The sequence below is a fragment of the Dermacentor variabilis genome, chromosome 1 (genome assembly GCF_050947875.1).
Source record: "Dermacentor variabilis isolate Ectoservices chromosome 1, ASM5094787v1, whole genome shotgun sequence".
Classification (NCBI taxonomy): Eukaryota; Metazoa; Arthropoda; class Arachnida; order Ixodida; family Ixodidae; genus Dermacentor; species Dermacentor variabilis.
Window position 1 is genome coordinate 185,928,927 of NC_134568.1, and position 22,765 is coordinate 185,951,691.

A 22,765-nucleotide genomic window follows, 5' to 3' on the forward strand; every position below is an offset into this window, starting at 1 on the left:
ACTCGCTACTATCGTACTGCACTAAACGCTGAAGAAATTATACATTCGCAGTCAGCATTACCGCTAATTATCATCAATAAAAGCAAACATCATAAAAGCTTCGCTTACATCGATTCCCACAGCGCGTGGGATCCGCATAATTTTTTAGGCTGTGAATTTATATGCTTAAGATTGGCGCTCATTAATACAATATTTCCATCCGCAGTGAGCAAAAGCGACTGTCGTGTCCACGGTAGAACGGCTTCAATCCCATGGCCATTACATCATTGCCAACTTCCGTGGGATCGTAGTCGTCAAAATGGGATATAAGTGACAGGGAAACCAGGAAGTTGATGAATGGCAACAAGGCAGAAGCTTGCAGAAGGCCTCAGGAAAATAAAATGACTTTTTAAGCAGCATGGTGAGGGGGCCGTGCTATGGTTTCAACGTCTATTAATAATCCCCCAAAATATAAACAGAGGCCGACAAAACTGCAGGCATTTTGGGACAGGTGAACCCACTGGAAATCTCAGGACCAGTACTAGCTTAAATATAAAAGATGACTTAAAGATAAAATAAAAACATAAAGTTGGTAGCAAAAATTTTGGACAAATAAATTGGCTGTTGAAGGAGTTCAGCCGAAACCCGATGGTGCGAAATAAGGCGAGAATGTCGGCAAGTGTTGTAGAGAGGTCAAGTAGGTCCTGTGGCCGACGCCAGCGCCCGGCAGCTGTCAGGCTACTGCACATATATTAGCGAGATGCCTGGTTGTCAGTCGTTACAGGGTGATTCAGGTATAAAATTTTGGGCGCGGACTCCATAACATTAAATACAACGCACTCTGCGGCCATTCTTCGACGACTCTACCGATTCTCGCGTCATGGCGATGCAAACAAATTGTCTCACGTGCCGACTGTCACCTCCCTCGAACTGCCAACATTCTTTACGCACCGTAGTTGCTTAGTGGATGTAGTGTTGGGCTGCTAAGCACGAGGTCGCGAGATCAAATCCCTTGGCGGTCGTGTTTTGCTGGGGGTGCACTGCGAAAACACGCGTGTACTTAGATTTAGGTTAAAGAACCCAGGGTGGTCCAAATTATAACGGAATCCCGCACTACCACGTGCCTCATAATCAGATCGCGGTTTTGGCACGTAAAACCCCACAATTTATTATTTGCCATTCCTAAAGGATGTCTTTAGGAGTCGCACAACTCTTGAATACAAGTGTCAGGAGTTATGCGCGAGGTTTTGAGTATGTGGCGAGCCATTTTGGCGTTCTACATCTGCTAGTATACAGTGCGATTATATTATATAAGAGGAACGGAAACATGGTAGACAGTATGAAGAACAAACATATCCCGCATATATTACTGCACAATAATCTTCAATAGTGGTCTTCTTTCACGCACGTGGATAACCGTGACAGGGCAGTACTTTCACAACTAACTGGATGTACTGTATATGTCATGCCCAAAGGTGCACATTGCCCGGTGGCCAGTAAATGGGACGTAATATTGTGAGCAGCTTCGGCCATACGGACGTCCACACAGAGACAGTTTGTACAATTCTTCCGTCGTGCCTTTTGCCTCAAGGTGCAAAACCAACTTATCCATGTATCCATCTAAATAGTTATGCACATCTAGATTTGGAGCTGCTGCGGTAGCCCATGAGTGCGGATAGCAAAGTCACTAGGGAGATAATTGGGGGCAACTTAACGAAATCGACAAGTCAAAATCAAAAGCCGTCCACGACGGCGTCTCTCGTAGACGCCGTGCGATGTTCAGAGAATATGCCGACTGAAGAAAGGCTGCTGCGGGTTGCTTTCGACGATTACCCTAACTCGTTTACTCCTTAATATTTAAAGAAAAGGAAAAGAAAAAAAGAACCGTATCGGAAGCCCAGAATCAATCGTCGCTCGTTGCGCCTAAACGCTCTTAGGATGATAAGTCATTTCCAGGCGACGAGCGGCTACGCTTTATCAAGAACACTGATAACGCCGGCGGGACAAGCCTTGTGGCGAAGTTCAATACGCAGGGATAGCTTTTAATGATTTTTTGTGTTATTGACGTCATCACGCGTCACAGGGGGAAGTTTGAAAAGCTTAAGGTCAGTGTGCCACGTGGTGGCACTCACGCGAACTAAACCCTTCTTTCCAGAGTCGCAGTCGGACTGCGACTCTGGACTTCATTAAATTCTTTTTTAATGACTTTGCTCGTACTGTTGCTTGATTTCAACTCACGTTTCGCTAAAAGGCCGCATTTTTTGTTTGTCCGCGTTGGTGAAACGCTTTGCATTGCTGTTAAACTAGTTCATTCGCATCTGGTCCGGTTCGACTGGGTAGGAGATGCCTTTCCGCATGAACCATGTCAAACAGAAATACTGATTAAACACTCTGTGAAAAACTCAAGAAGAAAGAGTACGACCTCATTGCGAAAGTTGAGTGCGAACGAACAAGCAATGTAAAGGATTCTATTAAAGATTGTTAGAGCAAACGCGCATGCCTACTTCCAACGACAAGCTGGTATACCCTCTGGTGACTCGGGTTAAGCGAAAATAAAAAAAAAGGAAGTAAAGGAAAACATTCCAGCGGCGGGGAAGAATACGGGCAAGAGGGGAGAACCGAGCCCAAGGCCGGGTGGCGTGGCCGGGTAACCGCTGTATGGAGCTGGGGAGGGGGGGGAAGAAAAAAAAACGTGTGCCACCAGCGAAGGCAGGCGGGGAAGCGCGGGAAACTACTTTTCGACCGTTTTTCTTTTCCCTCCATGTTTTCGACTATAGTCTCTGCAGCTCGGTGACATCGTCTGGAGTTGTACGCTGCGCTTGCGGCAGAGAAGCCAGCGGTGTCTGTCGTCAGTAAATGTTGAATAAACGGTGCGATCTATTTGAGCCCCAGATGAGAAAATCAGAAACACGCCCAAGGCAGCACCACAAAAGCACTTGCACGCGGAAAAATTGACATGGATGCATACGCTATAGTGCGTTGCAATAAATGTACAGATTATTTGGAAAATCTTTTTTTTTATTCAGTACAGTCTTACCTATAAAGCTTTACCTAATATAGTTATAAAGTTGGCTGAAACCATGGCACGGCTTACAATAGGCAATATTATATAGGTTTCTTATTTCGTGTCCATCAAAGCTGCTGTCAGCTTAATATGTTTTCACATGTAGCGCTTTCATACATCGCTCTTACGGAAGACGAAAGAATGGCACCACTTCCCAAATGGCAGACTGCGTGCTGCATGCAGGCGTCCACAGTTCACGCGTAACCTATAGCTCCCATGTGAAAGAAAGCTTTATCATTAGAATATCCGACTTGTGCATGTACTGCCTCAGTAAACGAAATCGCATCCGTCGGAAGTCTTATTATGGATATTTTACATATGTGAGTAGAATATTACCCTGCACTTCTTCTGGCACATATACGAAAATAAGAAAAGTCATTTAATGTGATCGAACTTTCGGTTTCCACGTTAGAATATATATGTTTTCTGGTTTGGTATGTGGGGCTGTGTTGTACTATCACGCTCAATATATGAGCTACAACGCGAATGCGCGTGGTAACTGAACGGTCGCGCGTTGTATCTCGCACTGAGCGCGATGGTACCTGTCAAATCGAGACAACCGAACGTCCGAAATAAAGTGTACTTGTTAAAACATATACCATAATGCATAACCGGAGATTTACGCCTAAATGAGCATTTGTAGTTATTGACATGTAGCGAATGGGTACAACCGCACAGAGACACAATTAGCTGGCGTAAGTTGACTACTGTTGGTGTTTACTTTGTACAATTAAAACAAAATAATAATAATAAAATAACAATACTATAAAAGGATGTGGTCTTTACGTGCTGCTACTGGTGTCACCGGCTATATAGTAGAGGTTGTGCAGCGTGAGAGCACGTGAGCCACAGAAGAGGCGACACACGAGAGATATGCATCTTAATATATTTGCACGAATATAGCGCGAGTTTTTTCCCCGAAATTTCCATCCTCGGAACGCGCCTGGCTATATATTCGGGTTCGTGACACGAACATAACATGTTCTATTTTTCCTTTACTTTATCTCGCGCTCAGATTTCACCGTGCGCAAGGGCGCGCGAGCTGCAGTTGTCACTGTTCATGTCGCGCCGCCTTTATCCTCCCGGTTTAAAACGCTCTTAGTGCAGCATCAATATGGTCACGGCGTATTAATCGAAACCTTGTCATCGGCGTGGATGTGCAGGCGCGCCAAGCGAGCGGCCTTCGGGGCACACTGCGTGGCTTTGCCGTGTTCGATTCTGTTGCGGGTATTTCTGAAGTGCTACCTGTGAAATGATTTTGGTCGCATGGTGCGCAGAAACCGTTCTCGCCGACGGTGACAAAGAAGACAGCAGTAACTACGAGCAATTGTGCAGGCACTCCTCTTTTCACTGTATTTTGCGACGGCAGTTCACAGTAACGAGGAATAAATCGCGCCTTGCGAGCACCCGCTTTTATGCGTCGTTTCCTGTTCCCTTGCGGCATCACCTCGCGTAATATATATATATATATATATATATATATATATATATATATATATATATATATATATATATATATATATATATATATAGTGTTTTTTTCGGAGACCGAAAGTCCCCTCTCACGTTATATTCGTGGTGGCGTCATTTACGTGCATACATGTACGGCAAATGTTTAATTGGTTTCTTAGTGACGTGCCACAAGGGACCATCCACACTGTCCGACAGCCGCTGAGCCAATTCGTATATTTAAGAAGCTGTGTCGATGCAGCTTTGTCTTGCAGAGGCCGCCAAATTTAATTTCTAGTGATCGGTCACAAGAAAAGCGAGCATAATAAAGTAACGTAGCGCGAAAAGTCTTCACGAGTGGTTCAGGCTGCAATTGAACAACACTTTACTTTGAAATTGAGCCTTCAGGCCATGCGTTCACACGCGCCAGTGCGTTCCGACAGGCTGCGCAGTGCTTTGAAAAAGAATTGAGAGACAGCAATTATTTAAATTTTTGCGTAGCAAATGTTGACGGACGAATATATGATGACGGAATATAGACCAGCTATACAAAAGCGATGAAGGCGGTTCGTCACACGGGGGAAAACAGCAACCATCACATACAGACGTTATAATAACAGTTCATCTGGCAGTTAGATCAGCTTCCGGCTAAAGGCTGGTTCTCTGTTTTATTCTGGACTGATCGAACTCTAGTAATCAGAGTGAATAATGAAATCAGAATCAAATTTATTTTCGCCATATATGCGGGTGCGCATGCAACGACCACTATTATGAGAGCAAGAGTACGTGGAGACCAGTGTGCAAGTCGCAAGAAGAAGACATATCGCGTAAGTATTACGTTTGCTTTACCAAAAAGCACAAGCTTTCAATACTTCAAAAACCGATATGTTTGCAACACTATTGTATCGTTCATTATTGCTTTCTTTTCTAGTTAAACTATCGAGAAAATAACAAAATTTAATCAAGTGGATATTGCATTAGACAGTTCTCGTAATAGTCATCTGAACTGCGGAAAGAGCAAGGCAAAATTGTTCGCGAACGGCGTGTTAATTGTAAACGGCCCTGTCGCAGCACAGCAAAAATCGTCAAACGATCTAAGCGCAGGCAACTCGTGGACTGCACAGTTCTAGGAAACATTTCAGTTGGATGTTTTCACTGGGTAGGGTGAAAGAAGCGATTATACGAAGCCAAGAGATGTCAAAATCTGAAGTTTTTTTAGCAATTGTGAGTTTCTCTAAGAATAATTAAGGTTGCATGCCAATCAATGTCGGTCACACAAATGGAGCATTTGTACTGTCGAAGTGTATTTGATTGGGAAGAACTAGAGTTAGATCAAATTATTACAACCTTTTGCACAATGAACTAATGGCATTCAACAATCAAGCAGTTGAGAATTAATAAATTTATGGTACATCATGAGTGTTTTTTCAAGCTCCGTCTCCTGTGAGGCATATCTACCATTTTCGTGCAAAGCTCGCCTGGAAGGTGTATTGACTGTGCATGCATGCACGCACATTTCGAACTCCGCGCACATATAGACGCAATGGATTGAAGATGAATATTTATTAAAATTAAAATTAGCTATTTCTGCCTTGGTAAAGGTACAGACAGCGGAGTCGCAGAAAAAGCTGTTGGATATACAGCTTGACAAAGCCGCAGCCCCCTTTCGCTTGGCAGCGTCTTCACAGCAAGACTTTTAAAACAAAGGTAATTGCACAGTGTAACAACAGTTATACAATAATGAGCGAGAACAAAAGGAAACAAAGCAAGATTATACAATATTTAAACGATATTCACAAAAAAAGAAAACAGAACCTACATGGTAACAAACAAAGCACCGAAACTACTGTTTGACGCATTGAAGAAGTCAAAATTATTATATATATTAGCTATTACATATTCGAATAGAGCTACCAATCCCTGCAAAATCTAGATCGCTGGTTTTCATCACACGCGCGCACACACACACACACACCAAGAAGGAAACAGCGAAAAAAGCAGAAAGGAAATGTATGGGTAACCGCGGTCGTCTTGCGCCGTCGCATCTCCCTCTCCCAGAAGGAATGAAGAGGTTCTTGGAAAGCAGGGACGGGCGATTCTCTCCGTCAGCATCAGCTGCCACCAGCGAGGACGGGAAGCGAAGCGGGGCTTTGCTATTCACGCCGCCCGCTCGCGAGGCCGCAGGCAGCTAGGGCGGCAAGAGCGCGAGTTCCCGCCAAATGCTAGCCCTGGACGCCCGCTCGTTTCGCGTCTCGACAGCTTAGTGGACTAGTTGGCGCATTTCTGTTATCGTGGACTGCGCATATAAACGCAAACTACACAAGGTAACATGGACAAGAAGAGCGCAAGCCCTTTCCATGGAGTGGAGCCGCCTTTTCTCGCCGTTCAGAATATGCGTACTTGTAAGTGGCATTTTAACTTTACGTCGTGTAGTACATGACTGCCTTTGTCGAGTGAACAAAACTCGCTTTGTATTGCGCAAATTGTTTTGCAATGTATGATGAACTCCTTGTTTTTGTGTTGTTGTTTTTCTGGTAGGAAGAAAAAAACGAAGAGCTTTATATGAGAACGGTTCAAGCGTTCGAGAGTTGGGACAAGAAAATGTAAGACGTACTTTCATTATTTTTAATATTATTTTTTAGTCTTGTAAGCATGGCGTATTTTCCTTTATTTTTTTTCTAGGAAACATTGGAACGACACTGCTTAAATTGAAGCATGGTGTGCGAAGGACCTGCTACGCTCGGAACTGTTATCACCATTCGGGAAGAAATCAGGTAAGACGCTTGTCTGGTTGTCATTGCGGAAAAGTCATAATTAATTCGAAGTCGTTTTTGTTCCCACAGATGAAAAAAAAACTGTAAATACCCAGCACCAGGCACGTACCCAGGGGGCGGGGCGGAGGTGCCCGACCCCCCCCCCCCCAAAAAAAATTAAGCGGCATACCCCCCCCCCCCCCCTATCCGCCCACGCCCCCATTCCTCACACACATTCATAAAGCGCTGACAAATCAATCTACTTGGCGGTCAACATTCTGCTGCCTTTTAAAGCGAAAGCAGTGTATGACTAACTTCCGTAGTTTTTTTCGGCGTCCGTCAACAGAAAACATCATAATGAGGGCCGATCCTGGTGATCGTGCAAAAGGGGTCCAAGATCAATGGCACACACGCCTGTGGACTCGGGAACCTATAACGCGTGCTTCGGAATATTCGGGATGGGCCCACGTATGGGTAGTGCTTCACCTGCTTCACCTCCGCAGCGGGTGGGCCCGGTATTGCAATATCTTCGGGATCGGCCTACGTGTGGGGAGTTCTTAATGCCTGCTTCACCTCCGCCGAGGGTCGGCCCGGTGTTGCACTATTTTCGGGAGCGGCCCACGTATGGGGGGGGGGTGCTTAACGCCTGCTTCACCTCCGCCGCGGGTGGGCCCGGTATTGCAATATCTTCGGGATCGGCCTACGTGTGGGGAGTTCTTAATGCCTGCTTCACCTCCGCCGAGGGTCGGCCCGGTGTTGCACTATCTTCGGGAGCGGCCCACGTATGGGGGGGGGGTGCTTAACGCCTGCTTCACCTCCGCCGCGGGTGGGCCCGGTATTGCAATATCTTCGGGATCGGCCTACGTGTGGGGAGTTCTTAATGCCTGCTTCACCTCCGCCGAGGGTCGGCCCGGTGTTGCACTATCTTCGGGAGCGGCCCACGTATGGGGGGGGGGGGTGCTTAACGCCTGCTTCACCTCCGCCGCGGGTGGGCCCGGTATTGCAATATCTTCGGGATCGGCCTACGTGTGGGGAGTTCTTAATGCCTGCTTCACCTCCGCCGAGGGTCGGCCCGGTGTTGCACTATCTTCGGGAGCGACCCACGTATGGGGGGGGGGGGGGGGGTGCTTAACGCCTGCTTCACCTCCGCCGCGGGTGGGCCCGGTATTGCAATATCTTCGGGATCTGCCTACATATGGGTAGTTCTTAATGCCTGCTTCACCTACGCCGCGGGTTGGCCCGATATTACACTATCTTCAGGCCGACCCGCAACGGAGGTGAAACACTTTGCTTTTCGTTTGAGAGCTTTGACTGTCGTCAGCTTTCGCTGCCATTCCGTCTTCACAGAGTCGAATGTTTGTCAAGTTTTTCACTCCTTTTGGATGGCGGTAGTTATCGGAATCTCCTGGGGTGTGGAGGCCAGTTTTCTCATTGATTCGGTGCCCGCGTGATTAACTCAAGATGAATTCAATTGTCACCATCTATTGCAGCAGGCAGGGCGTAGTTTATTGTTTCAATTATAATGTTTTATTTTATTTATAATGCCTAACACAATTTATGTCACCATCTATTCAACGATCACGCGCATCGCTGTTGCTTCGTTAGTCCAGCCTTCTTTGTTTAGACTGATCCAGGGGCCAGGAAAGAAATTCAGTTCATAGTGAGCTGGTGTGTATGCTCATGGAACGAGTTGCGGCCGAAGTAAACGCCAGTTGCGTTTAACTTTTCCTTTTGCTTCATTATATCCTCGAGTAATGGCTCTCCGCGACGCTGGCAGATCCTCGGAACCATATATCCGCGATATGGGTTAGATAAGATGGAAAATAGTATATTGCGAAACAGCGTCCATCATCAGACCCTGCAATAACCGTTCAATCCATAAGCAATATGACTGTCACTCCTTACCTCGTCTTGTTTTCCCTAAATGTACAGCACTTATCGTGCAAAATTGGCAACTGGAAACAAGGGTCGCAAGGAGATTAGAAATTAAACGATCTACTAAGGGAGAAAGCCAAGGCAACAGCCAAACAGGGAGGAAAAGCGAAAATTGTTTGTGAAAATATTTATGGATCAACATCATTTTATTTAAAAAGGAAGTAGAGAAAACGCTGCCGGAAGTGGAGAATAATTCCGTGTGTTTTGAATGACTCTTCTACAGTTATCAATCGAGCCCCTGACGTAGCCAGAGAGAGAGAGAGAGAGAAAGGCAAATGAAAGACAGGGAGGTTAACCCGAGAATATCTCCGGTTGGCTACCCTGTACTGGGGAAGGGACAAGGGGATGCAATAGGTGAGAGAGAGGGATAAAAAAAGAAGAGAAAAACCTAAACACGCACATGCACGTACACACGAACTGTTTCTGTGGGCACTGTCACGCAGCCCGCAAAGGCGTCCCTAGTCTTACGCAGTGTCACCGTACAGTCCTACGTCCCACAGTCAACAGTCACAATTTGTCAGAAAGTCCCGTGTCTTTCAAGTATCGCAGCAGCGCCTTCATAGCAGATCGCGCTGATGTTCGCATAGGCCAGTTTCCAAGGATCTTGTTTTGTTACATTGGGCGCTTGTCCAGTTTGTCTAGGGTGGCTGAGAGGACCGCTCTTTGTGGGTCAAAACGAGAGCACTGATAAAGAAGATGCTCGATTGTTTCATTGCACCCGCAGAAGTCACCAAAGTGGGCTGCTGGCCATTCCGATAAGGAAAGAGTAGGCATTTGAAAATGCTACTCCAAGCCATAGACGGACTAGAAGGGTACAGTCACGTTGTGGAAGCTTGGGTGGAATACGGAGCTGTAAATTAGGGTCCAGGGTATACGAAGGCGTGCACTTGTGAAATCGGATGAATTCCATTGGGCTAATGTCAGCTCACGCACAAGTGCGGAAAGTTTTTTTGCTGCGTCGGCTCTCGAAAGAGGAATGACAACGCAGTTGACGCCGTCATGGGCAGATCGGGCAGCTGCGTCTGCTCGATCATTGCCATGTATGCCGCAGTGACTAGGCAACCACTGATATATTATATCGTGCCCTTCGTCAACAAGTCGATGGTGGACTTCTCTGATCTCTGCGACGAGCTGCTCATGTGATCCATGGCGCAGTGCTGAGAGTACACTGTGTAGAGCTGCCTTGGAATCACAGAAAACTGACCATGCGTGGGGTGGTTCCTCCTGAATGAAATGAAGAGCCGCACGCAGGGCTACAAGTTCAGCAGCTGTCGTTGATGATACATGTGACGTTTTTAGCTGTATTTTGACGGATCGTCTTGGTATCACCACAGCGGCAGCTGCACTTGCAGATGTGACTGAGCCATCGATATAAACGTGTAGGCGGCCACTGTGCACCTCATGTAAAAGTTCTAATGTGGCCTGCTTAAGGGCAAACGACGGCATGTTGGCTTTCTTCATGATTCCTGGGATGGAGAGGCGTATTTCAGGTCTGTGCAGGCACCATAAAGGTGAGGATGGTCTTGCTGCAGGCATGCAGTTCGATGGCAATGAGGTACGATTGGCATCAATTGTACGATTGAAAGTTGTGTGTGGCCTTTCTGTGGGTAGAGCGGCAAGATGGTGAGAAGGTAGCCGGGCAACGTGCCGAATATGCGCCCTGAGAGCGTCGGTTGCCAAGTACGTTAATATTGGGTGATCTCGAGCTATGACAATCGTTGCCGTTGTAGACGCACACCTCGGAAGACCGAGACACGTCCTTAGGGCTTGAGCTTGTAGTCCCTGGAGTACACGTAGGTTTGTTTTGCAGGTGTTACCAAGCACAGGGAGGCTGTATCTTGCGAAACCGAGGAACAAGGCGTTATAAAGCTGCAGCATTGACTGCATCGAAGTGCCCCATGACTTTCTGCCGAGAAATTTGAGGAGATAGTATTATTGTCAATAATCTCTTCTTCAGGTATGAAACATGCGGGCTCCATGATAGGTCGGGGTCAATAATTACACCTAAAAATCATTATTGTCAATAATCTCTTCTTCAGGTATGAAACATGCGGGCTCCATGATAGGTCGGGGTCAATAATTACACCTAAAAAGCGGTGTTTCCGTGCATTTGCAACTGCCTGCCCATTGACATTTACAGCGTAACGCTTCATTGCCTTTCGAGTGAATGTAACAAGGCAGCATTTATCTGAAGACAGCTCTAAGTTCTGTTTTCGCTAGTACAGTGATGTTAACGTAGCTGCCTTTTGTAGCCGTGCTCGTACCTGCAGTCGTCTTACAGCAGACGCCCAAATGCAGATGTCGTCGACATATATTGATACATGAACTGTGTTGGGCAAGCATCTGACTAGGCCAACGAGCACTAGGTTGAATAGCGTCGGGCTCAACCACGGAGGAAGGAAACTAAGGAGAGGCCCTACCCCCTCCGCGCGCTAGGAGAAAAGTGTGGCGGAAATGACGTAGTAGGTTCTCATTTTTTTGCTGCTTTTTTATTTTTTTTGCTGTATGGCCACGCCTTTTGGGCCACAATGGCGGCGTTGTTATGGTTTTGAGCGCTCACACGTGTTGCTCTGGTAGGTTTCGTGCCGTGGCAAAGGCGCTGTGTGGGTGGGTTTGCGTTAGTCACCGTGTCTTGTTGCGCTGTGTTACCTGCACCGTGCTCTGCCGGATGTTGCGCGAGCGCGCGCGCTCCGCGCGCGAAACCACGCGCAGCGCGGCGTGGTTTCACGAAAGATGTAAACAAGGGAGGAGGGTGGCCCAAAAGGCGGAGCATCGCCATGAGCAACGCCAGCTTCCGGCTTCACTTTTGCTTCACAAAGAGTGACGTCAGGGCCTCTCCTTAGTTTCCTTCCTCCGTGGGCTCAACATTCCGCCTTGCGGTACTCCACGGAACGTTTGGTGTTGAGTGGTGGCGCCATCCTCGGTCATTACGAAGAAATGCCTGTCGGTCAAATAACTGCGCAGCCACTGAAAAGTGCGGCCACCGATTCCGGCTTCAATCAGAGCATCTATAATGGCAAAATGTGCTATATTATCATAGGCGCCTTTTATGTCTAAAAATAATGCCGCAGTGAGTCGTTTCAGACGTTTTTGATGCTGAACAAACGAAACCAAATCGATGACATTATCTATAGATGAGCGCCCACGCCGGAAGCCAGCCATAGCATCTGGGTACACGTTGTAATTTTGCAGGTACCATTCCAGGCGCGTCAAAATCATTCTTTCCATTATTTTTCCTATGCAACTGGCCAGAGCGATGGGGCGGTACGATGGCAAGTTTAACGCTGATTTACCAGGTTTGAGAAGTGTAACCAAGCGGCTGCATTTCCATTCACGTGGAACCAAACCGTTGTGCCAAGACTCGTTGTAATGGTTTAGCAGCATGAGTCGTGCTTTATGCCCAAGATTGGCGAGCGCCGCATAGGTAACGCCGTCCGGCCCAGGTGACGAAAAGCGCCTGGAAGTCGCCAGTGCCGCTTCAAGCTCCTCCACCGAAAACATTAAATCCATGCGGTAATCCCGTGGCACAGGAGTGGCACATGGTGTAAGTGCGTGTTGGAGCTGCAAGCTGGCAAGTCTTGAGCAAAATTCTTCAGCAATGTCAATTTCGCTGTGACCTTGGCGCAAAGCGAGGGATTAGAAAGGAACACGCTGTTGCGGTGATACGCGAAGTCCACGCACGGTTCTCCATGTCTGAGATAATCGCTGACGTGGATCCAACGACTCAGAGAAACGTTTCCATCTTTGAGATTGTAGTGCATCAATGCGGCGTTGAATCTTCTTTTGCATCCGCCTTGCCTCTCTGAGATCATGGATGGATTTAGTTCTTCTGTATCTTCTTTCAGCCCGCCGGCGAATGGCTCGTAGTCGCTGCAGTTCGGCTTCAAATTCTTCATATTTCGGGAAAGGCTGAAAACTACGCGTAGCCTCTTGCATGGCTTTTTGAATTTCGTGTTCCAGACTTGAATGGTTCCCTTGCTGACATACTCCCTCCATGTGCGACCGAAACGCCGACCAGTCAATTCGCCGGAGGGTCACGGAGGAGCATTTACATAGTCCCTTGATCTTCAGGTACGTCGGAATATGGTCGCTTCCATGTGATTCGATGTCTGGAAACCATTGCACGTTTCTTTCAAGACGCCGAGATACCAGGGTCAAGTCTAGGCAGCTGCTGTACGTAAGCCCGCGTTTATATGTCGGACTACCATCGTTGAGGCTGTAAAGGTCGTGCTTTGTGGCAAAGGATGCTACTCTCCTTCCCCTGGAGTCCATCTTCAAACTCCCTCAAAGCGGATGGTTAGCATTAAAAACTCCCGTGAGAATCGTAGGGGCGGGTGTCGCTGATAGCACGTCGTGCAGCCGTTTAGAGTCGAAGCCACTTGAAGGAGCAATGCAAACAGCGACGAGTGTGACGGCGTAAGCTTATTCGTTTTCACAACTAAACAAACGTAGTGGTTGTCGTCGTGAGGCGGGACTGGGTGCAACACGTAAGTCAGATGACATCTACTGTATACAATTACCTTGCTCACATCACCACAGGTAGAGGACATGAATGCCTCGTAGCCAGAAATGCGTATTACATTCTGCACGTTCGGTTCGCAAATCACAAGGATGGGAAAATGGTTTTCGAAGACAAAATGTCTAAAATCTGAAATTCTCGATTTGAGGCCACGGGCATTCCACTGCAGTAGAGATGCTTTCTTGACTTCCTTGTAGAAGGGCAGCGAGGGGCGGGCCATGGTGCTATGCGATGCTTTCAAGTACTGGAGTCAGCGCGTCCAATACTTGCAGAGCGCTACGAGCAGCCGGAGTGTCCATGTTTGTCAGTAGTAGACGCACGACATTCGTGAGCGCTTTGAGCATAGCAATAAATTGTGACTCCTTGTCTCGCATTTGGTCAACTGTAGTGACATTTGAATTTAAGTGGCGAGTCATTTGCTGTGACTCTGGCGCGTGACATGTCTTCGGCAGTCTGGCCACACCTCACCTAATGAAGCGTGAATAGCATGGCCACTTCTTTCGTTGACATTCGTGCTCTTAGTGGAGACAGATGGAACAGGTGGTGGCGTTGCCGGACGAGACATTTCCCTTGAACCGGAAGAGGATTTCGTAGACTTTCGTTTCCGGGAGCGATGTCGCCTTATCGCTTCAGAAGCGTCTCTGTGTGACGATCCGTCTCTGGCTATTTTTCTCAAGATTTTCTGCTCTTTCTTTAGGCGTGGACAGTTTTTTGAGGATGCAGCGTGAGAGCCTTGACAATTTGGGCACTTGAGCTCTGTTGCACGCCAAGTGTCAGTGTCGTGTTGTTCGGAACATCGTGGGCATATCGTTGTATTTCGGCATACAGCACTCACATGTCCAATTCTTTGACACCTTCTGCACTGAAGTGGTTTGGGTACGAAAGGTCGTACCACATTCCGAAAGTGGCCGACATTTACATGTAATGGTAGGCAGTCACCTTTAAACACGAGCTTTACACAGGTCGACTTGCCAAGGCGCCGAGCTTGTAGTAAGGTTTGATTAAAATTGGCAGGTCGCTGTCGCTTATCGATGTGTCAATATCATAAACAACGCCAGCCGTGGTTTCGTTGTCCTGCGGAATGAGGTAGTGGACATTGATGTTGCCTAGGAGCTTTACTGCCATCAAAGCATTGATTGCGCTTCGGTTGTGGACATCAATAGACAGAACGTTCTTTCGAGTGTTAATTCTGATATCCTTGATTTCTCCTGGGACAAGAGGCTCCAGAGAAACGGAAATCGCTTGTCTATTAAGGCGGTTGAGGTTGTCGGCAGGTTTGTCCGGCACAAAAAGAATTATGTGCGCCGATGGCCGTCGCTGTGGCACGACGGTAGACTTGCTTGACGAAGACCGTCCGCTGATGTTTCTTCTCTTGGCCTTCCGGCGTACCACTCTTTCGAAGCCTTCGTCATCTGAGGCGTCGTCGCTTGAGCAGGAGTACACCACAGTGTCCTCGCTGTCAGCTTGACTAGGAGGGCAATTTGTCTTCCTCGGGCCGGTTCCTGCCGAAGCAGTCACGTCGCGTCGGCATTCTGCCGACTCCACTTCTATTGCCGTCGCAATGGGAGCGGCATCTCCCAGTAAAACACGGGAAAAAAACGAAAAATACTGCAGCGCGAAGGAACAGTGGTGTCTACGAGAATCACTTCCACTGATGTAGCCACTTCCCTGCTGTGCTAATGGGGGTGTTTTTCCAACCTTCCGTAGTGGGCGCAGCACGTCTAGAACCGGAGCGTCCTGCGCTCTACGCGGTTGTACGGGACTGGTGACCAGGCATCGTTACGCGACTTTCCAAATAACAACACGCGTAAAACACGGGAAAAAAACAAAATTACTGCAGCGCGAAGGAACAGTGGTGTCTACGAGAATCACTTCCACTGATGTAGCCACTTCCCTGCTGTGCTAATGGGGGTGTTTTTCCAACCTTCCGTGGTGGGCGCAGCTAGCACGTCTAGAACCGGAGCGTCCTGCGCTCTACGCGGTTGTACGGGACCAGGCATCGTTACGCGACTTTCCAAATAACAACACGAGTCGGTTTTGGCATTTGGTAGAGCAGTAAAGGAGGGATCCAAAAGAACTGTGGTTGTTCCGCAAATATACATTTCGCTATAATTCTTCCAGAGATCATTCACAGAACGCCACTAGAAATCTTTATTTTGCACTTTTTCTGGTTAACTTGTCCTTGGCAAGGTTCTTCCTGCGCATCTTTCATGCACGAGTCCATTTGATGTGATTCTTTGTTTGCCAAGTAAAGAAGAGGTGTATAGACCTCAGACTCTACCCAGGCGGCGCTGCGGAAAAACCAGTCACCAGCGCCCCCATCGCAGCGTTGGCACGAACTGAGTAGTGCAAGAAGAGCTGTTCGGCAAGCGAAGGTGCATAGGCCACAATGGGGGCACTGTTGCGGTTTTTGAGGGCGACAGGATTGGACAGGCGGCTGTAGCCTGAACAAATGTTGATAGTGTGGCAAGTGTCACTGTGCTGTGCGATGACAGTATTCGGTGCCAGTGACCGATGGTGACTGTGTGTCTAGGCTCCTTCCTTTCCTTATCTCTACTTTGTTACCACTTTACCTCCCCCTCCCCTCTCTCCCCAGTGTAGGGTAGCCAACCGGATCTTTTTCTCTGGTTAACCTCCCTGCCTTTCCCCTTTCCTCTCTCTCTCTCTCTCTCTCTCTCTCTCTCCTCTTTCGGTTGTGTTGAGGCACGGTTTCCTCATAATCAAGGACCTAGAAAGCTTCTTCTGCCCATCCACGCTACGGAAGGGGAGGAAGCTCAGCAGGGCGAAGTACGTGTACAATATAAAGGAAGTCTCAGGTGTTATTTCGGCGTGCTGCAACTCGCAAGTACAGAGAGCATCAGGCTTGTTTATAGGCATATCAGCATAAAAATCTAAGCATTTCAAATTGGGCAGCAAACAGAAGACGTTTTCCAAGGCAGCAAACAGCGTGTGAACATAACGGAAGTAAGCTTCCTACAGTGCCTGTGCGCCGCATCTTTCTGCCTCGCAGGAGCTACAGCATTTGAGCCACAGTAACTACAGGAGCTACAGTAACTTTGAAATTTTCGCAGACGCTTCAAGCGACACGCGCACAAATGAATGTAAATAAACGCAACTTTTTTTACACACGTGCGTTACTTCACAATTACTCACCCAGTGCTCCTACAGCAACTTTATTATTCACGTTTGAAAAACGCAGTTGAGCAGGCTCAGCACATTGCGGAACGTGCTTGTTGTATTGGCGCAGGACATATAAAATACCGGAACTAGAAATGAGCTCGCGATACAACGATGCTCTAGAACAGGATTTTGAATTCATAAACGAACCAAACGTTTGGTTAAACTGACCTGTCAAATATCTCCGTTCTACTTGTTGAGTCAAACGGAGGCGGACGTCTGTTAACAGGTGGAAATATCGATGGCACATACGCAGGGTCGTTCGCAACGTTGTTTTTTCTGTTGCCAACGAAGTGGCGGCTGCAGATTCTTGAGTTTCGCTTGGTTGCCCCGGTCCTACGTCAGGGCTACGCACGTAGCACAATTACAGCAGAACAACATTATCGCACATTCTCATGCGAGCCGCTGTGTTGTGGGGAATGGAAGTAATTCGATTACCCAACACGTTGAACGGCCCGTATCCAGCGCTCTTGCCTTTCCCCTTCATACGATCGCGTTGGAAATCGGTAAAACTGAACGTTGTTATTCAGTCCTTCACGTTCATGGCAATTTACAACACAACAGTAGCGTCGATTGCGGCGTTTCTTCGTAGCGCGCGGAGCTATCGAGGTTGCCGTCGTTTCCGCGATCAGTCTGACGAGAGAGCCAGCAAGCGCTTTATGGCAGTTCGGCGACGCGTCCGAGTAGCGGAGAAATTCAGAGCTCTCTGCCTGGGTGTTAAATGCGCAAAACACTGCAATAGGGACCAAAATCTAGTTATATCGTTGTTTCGCAGTCGCTAGCGGCATAGGAAACTTAGCAAGGGAGTCGGGCTTGGCACTACTCAATTACTGCCTCTTCGCACCGGCAGGTGGCGGTAGGCGTCCTGCAAAACTCCAGAGTCTGACGTCCATTTCACAGGCGTACCTGTGGGATACACGTTATTTCTATTAGAGAGTTTTAGAATAGGGGCCCCAAACGTTTTGGGGCCCCAAAGAAATAGCGTCGAAACCACTGCGCATGCGCACGACGCAAACTACGTTTGGTCTTTGCGTTGGGAACGCTATTTCACCGATTTAGCGGGAGCCCAAAAGCTTTGCGTCGGCAGACATGGCGGCCCCCATCGAAGCGACAGCTCTAACCTAGCACAAAACTGGGTTAGATTCGCGGTAACGCGTGAAGTTCGCAAGCTAGGAGAAGTGACTGCGGTTATCGCTTTCTCCCAACTAGCGTGTGTTATGAAGATTCACTCATTAGACGCCGCTGATTTTGAATTCGATTGTGGATGTTATGGGTCGTAGGCCTAACACGGCTAAGCTTGGCTGGTGAAGGCTAGTAAAGTTAGTTTGCTCTAAACTAAGCGCAACTAATGATTTGCTGCTTGCAGAATAACCTCTAAATTGTAATTAAACGCGAATACATGCAAGTCAAAATTATTATTCCTATCATAAAATGGTATATTTTATTTAATTATTTCTAATAGCTTTTCTTTGACGCCGTATAGTGGCGCTGTCAGCGCAAGACGCTATCCGCAAACGTAAAATATGGTAATATGGTAAACGTAATTCTATGGTAAAACCAGTTCTTTATTCTATGGTAAAACCCTATTCTAAAGCTCTTCACTCCTACGTGCCCCAACGCTAACACCCGCATAGCTGTTTGGGGCCCCAAACTATTGGGGCCCCTATTCTGAAACTCTCTAATTCTCTTTTGCGGGTTTACGCGTCTTTATGGCGGATGGTGGGCATTATTCACCTTTGTACTAGGAAAAGTACCCTCCCCCTCATTTGCATATAAAAAGTTACCTTGGGTTGTCCCCCCGAAAAAAAAAAAGCCTGCGTACGTGCCTGCCCAGTACTGTACGATATAGGTCTGGTGCATTGCAGGTAAGAATGGGTTGTGTGTGGCACTTCTCCGCATATGGACTTGAGTAGATCTAAGAATATCAGACAAAAATGCATGCACGTGAAACACTGTGGACAACCGATATGTAAGTTGTTCCTCAATTGTTCTGTTGTCACATTTTCATAGTTTACGTGTGAAACTTTGTCACTGCAACCTCGACGTTGTGTAATTATGAAAACAAAGAAAAACTGCGCAAAAAGGACAAGACAGAGAAAGAACCACACGACACAGGCGCAGACTAACGACTGGTTTAATGCTCCAACGCCGCTTTCATACCAACAACAGAACGCATGCGCACCAACCGCAAAGACCAATGCCGCTATCATGTAATCAAGCCTAGAAACGCCAACTCCTTGCGATACAAATGTATGGAAGCCTCACTAACACATTTATCCGGCCCTAATCACGCGATTTCTAAAGCTTCGATTACTTCACGCTCTTTCTTATCACTTGCGCGTCCGACAATCTTAGTCCTGCCGAAAAGTGGAGTACAAACATTGCCGTCATGCCTGCAGGTCTTGCAATATGCTTAGGAAGATGCTGTCCTCTAGAATCATCTAGTGAACTGGCATGTTCTAATAATCTAATATCAATGCAGCGGCCTGGTTGACCAACGTACACGTTGCCACAACTCAGCGGAATCTCATAGATGACATTCGCTCTACAAGGCACAAACTTGTTCCTGTGGTTAGTGCTGCACTCGATTTTCTTTTTCCTATCAGGTCTAACTAAACTGCACAGACTGGACAGCTTACAAGGTGCCGAAAAGAGAACCTGTATGCCGAATTTACCCGCGACCCTCTTCAGGCCGTGCGAGATCGTGTGGACATAGGGCATAACTTCATACTTCCTCTTCTCCTGTGGATCCGCCCCACGAGGCTTTGAACTTGGTCGGAAGGGCTTCAACAGGGACTCGGCAACAGCCCGAAGAAGGGCCAACGGAAAACCGGCCGGCCGAAGGCGATCAGCTTGGGCATCAAAACTAGACTGAACCTTGTGTGGACAGAGCTTCACTAACGAAGCCCTGAGGCACGTTGACGCGATCCCCCTCTTGACCAGCTTCGAATGGCTCGAGCTGAAGGGTAGAAGTGCTTTTTTCGACTTAGGCAAGTACGCCCAGCAGAGGTGGTCAGGATCGTTAAAAAATAATTTTAAGTCTAAGAATTGCAAGCAAGAGTTTTCAGGAAGTTCAATAGTAAAATTAAAACTGGCAAAAGCAGACTTAAAGGATGCTAAAACCTCCGATGCCACCTGTGTCAAGTTATCGTTGTAGTCTAAATTTAAAAGAATTAAAAAATCATCTACGTATCGGAACACACGAACGATGCGGTCGTCAGAAAGTACCCCGCGCTAGCGAGCGGTCAAGTTCGGCTAAAAGGATCTCAGACAAAACTGGGGCTACACACGACCCGATGCAGATGCCGCGTTTTTGCACATAAAATTTATCCTGAAAACTCACAATGGTTGAAGAAAGATATGCCTTAAGCAACTCTAGAAAACCTTCCACGGAAATACCACACGCATTCTGGAAAGACACAGCACCAGATCGTTCAATACAGTTCCGGACTGCGCAGAACAGGTCTTCGTGGGGAAGGGAATAGAACCGCCGCTGCATTAATAATATTAATGCCGCTGCATTAATATTAGATTATTAGAACATGCCAGTTCACTAGATGATTCTAGAGGACAGCATCTTCCTAAGCATTGCAAGACCTGCAGGCATGACGGCAATGTTTGTACTCCACTTTTCGGCAGGACTAAGATTGTCGGACGCGCAAGTGATAAGAAAGAGCGTGAAGTAATCGAAGCTTTATAAATCGCGAGATTAGGGCCGGATAAATGTGTTAGTGAGGCTTCCATACATTTGTATCGCAAGGAGTTGGCGTTTCTAGGCTTGATTACATGATAGCGGCATTGGTCTTTGCGGTTGGTGCGCATGCGTTCTGTTGTTGGTATGAAAGCGGCGTTGGAGCATTAAACCAGTTGTTAACCCGCCGTGGTTGCTCAGTGGCTATGGTGTTGGGCTGCTGAGCACGAGGTCGCGGGATCGAATCCCGGCCACGGCGGCCGCATTTCGATGGGGGCGAAATGCGAAAACACCCGTGTGCTTAGATTTAGGTGCACGTTAAAGAACCCCAGGCGGTCAAAATTTCCGGAGTCCTCCACTACGGCGTGCCTCATAATCAGAAAGTGGTTTTGGCACGTAAAACCCCAAATATTATTATTACTATTAAACCAGTTGTTAGTCTGCGCCTGTGTCGTGTGGTTCTTTCTCTGTCTTGTCCTTTTTGCGCAGTTTTTCTTTGTTTTCATAATGTCATACCTACTAGCCCCTCACCGTACGCTTCCAGACGTTGTGTAAACCTGTATACTTTGATCTCGTGGCTCTTTGCGGGCTACTTTGTTTGTGCAAACATGTTTTGTGGTATTCATTGATCGCGTTGCCTGGATGTATATTTTTTGCAACAATATTCCGAGCCAAGTCAGTAAATCGATCCTTCCTGTCCTCATGTTTGGTTGGGCGGCTCTAAAGCGTGAATCACGTCGCAGAAGTTGAACGCACTAATTTTCCCTGGAAGTGCACAGTATGTGTCTACACATACATGTGCAACGACGAAATAATAATTTTGTCCGTGGCTGTGCCAGGATTTCTTGCACACAAATGTGAAAAAGTCCACTAAACCATCTGCATGGTTCACAGAGTTATTCGTTATTATATTATTTGTTTGTTGGTTTGTTTCAGTTTGTATGATCACTGTAACTATACAAGATTCACTCTCGACGGGGACAGAGAAATACCGGATGCTGTACCGTTCAGAGCCAAGAACATGGAACGGCTGAAGAAGAGACTCCCAGGCAGCATGCAAAACTCTCACAGCAGACCGGCACTGTCCTTTAGCTGTACCGTACCATTTCAGTGAACAAGGACTGCTTGCAAATTGTTAACACTGCTGCACGAAAAAAAATAATGTATTTTATGATTGCAAAATTAACCCCTAAAATATAAAACATTGCGTTGACGTGTTTCTTTTGTTGCGTGTTACGTATTTATACTAACAAGTACAGATAATAATTAGTGGTGTTTAATTATGTTTTACATGTAAATTATACGCGCATGTCGCGTATATTAATTGTCAGCGCGAGTTAAGCGCCTCTAATAAACTGTATATCGTTGACCTGGAAACGTAACACGCAGCAAAAAAAGAAAAACCTGATGTGTTTTTTAATATAATAAAAAAATTGGCTTGGGCTTAGCTAAGATTAAGCCTGGATATCTCGAAGCGAAAAGGTTCGGTGGTGCTTATGGTTTAGCTTATGTTTATGCTTTATGATTTAACCTATGGTTATGCTTACTTAGAAACTGGCCGCCCTGTATACGCAATGCCTCATAACCTCGAGCGTACCGGAATCTTGGAAGAACGCTAACATAATCCTAATCCATAAGAAAGGGGACGCCAAAGACTTGAAAAATTATAGACCGATCAGCTTACTGTCCGTTGCCTACAAAGTATTTACTAAGGTAATCGCAAATAGAATCAGGAACACCTTAGACTTCTGTCAACCAAAGGACCAGGCAGGATTCCGTAAAGGCTACTCAACAATAGACCATATTCACACTGTCAATCAAGTGATAGAGAAATGTGCAAAATATAACCAACCCTTATATATAGCTTTCATTGATTACGAGAAAGCGTTTGATTCAGTCGAAACCTCAGCAGTCATGGAGGCATTACGGAATCAGGGTGTAGATGAGCCATATGTAAAAATACTGGAAGATATCGATAGCGGCTCCACAGCCACCGTAGTCCTCCACAAAGAAAGTAACAAAATCCCTATAAAGAAAGGCGTCAGACAGGGAGATACGATATCTCCAATGCTATTCACAGCATGTTTACAGGAGGTATTCAGAGGCCTGGAGTGGGAAGAATTGGGGATAAAAGTTGATGGAGAATACCTTAGCAGCTTGCGATTCGCTGATGATATTGCCTTGCTTAGTAACTCAGG

General features: G+C 47.0%; 1 long non-coding RNA gene across 1 annotated transcript; it reads left to right on the forward strand.

The window, feature by feature from the left end:
* The first annotated feature begins 6,563 nt into the window (after positions 1-6,563).
* On the forward strand, positions 6,564-22,262 carry LOC142572543 (uncharacterized). The gene is made up of 4 exons (XR_012826098.1): positions 6,564-6,894; positions 7,031-7,095; positions 7,175-7,266; positions 21,504-22,262. It is a non-coding gene; the product is annotated as an uncharacterized LOC142572543 (long non-coding RNA).
* The last annotated feature ends 503 nt before the right edge of the window (positions 22,263-22,765 follow it).